Below are 791 nucleotides of genomic sequence, written 5' to 3'. Positions count from 1 at the left end.
ACTCAATTTTTTTTTCAAAACAACCAAAGCAGTTGTCAGCCTCAGCCCTGTGGACATTTGAGGCAGGATCATTCTCTGTGTTGGGGATGTCCTGGGCACCGTAGGACACTGAACAGCACCCCTGGCCTCTACCCACTAGATGCCAGTGGCGCACACACAGACACACACCCCCATCGAGGCATGACAGCCAAAAATGTCTCCAGACACTGCCAGATGTCCCCGGAGGGGGACAACAATCACTGGTCCCCGCTCTGCCCCACTGCTCAAAATGAGTGACCATTGGCAAGGGTGAAGTCCCAAACACATGGCCAACACCCCCACCTGCAATCGCTGAGGAAGCCCTTAAAGTGGGAGGAGGGGAAGTCTTGAGGGGTGAGGAGGAGGCTGCCCTGGGAGTCCTGGCCTTCACTTGAGGGCCAGCCCAGGAAGCCCAACCCAGCCTCTGATAATAATTAGAATCATAATAGATACAATGTATCGCTGACTCCCTGCCAGGGAGCCCAGAAGGTGGGTCATGCTTCAGAGATGCACCCTGTGCAAGGTCATATGACAGATAAGACATATGGAGGTGGGGGAGATGGTGTGTATTAAATTGTAATCCCGAGCCGGGTTCGGTGTCTCAGCCTGTAATCCTGCGCTTTGGGAGGCCGAGGTGAGTGGATGGCCTGAGCCCGAGAGTTCGAGACCCGCCCGGGCAACTTGGCGAGCCCTCATCTCTACAATAAATAAAAAATGAGCCGGGTGTGGTAGCGCACGCCTGTAGTTCCAGCTACTTGGGAGGCTGAGGCGGA

At 55.0% G+C, this 791-nt stretch overlaps 1 protein-coding gene across 1 annotated transcript in view; it reads left to right on the top strand.

Moving 5' to 3' along the window:
- The window catches only part of LOC110594820 (tubulin beta-4B chain-like), a gene marked incomplete at both ends in the record, with an annotated part of 8028 nt that overhangs the window by 5984 nt on the left and 1253 nt on the right, over positions 1-791 (top strand). The gene's annotated exons all lie outside the window — the stretch shown is intronic.

Source organism: Carlito syrichta, unplaced genomic scaffold, assembly GCF_000164805.1.
Source record: "Carlito syrichta isolate Samal-C Ts95f unplaced genomic scaffold, Tarsius_syrichta-2.0.1 Scaffold142982, whole genome shotgun sequence".
NCBI classification, from domain to species: domain Eukaryota; kingdom Metazoa; phylum Chordata; class Mammalia; order Primates; family Tarsiidae; genus Carlito; species Carlito syrichta.
This window is presented reverse-complemented; position numbering and strand designations above follow the sequence as displayed.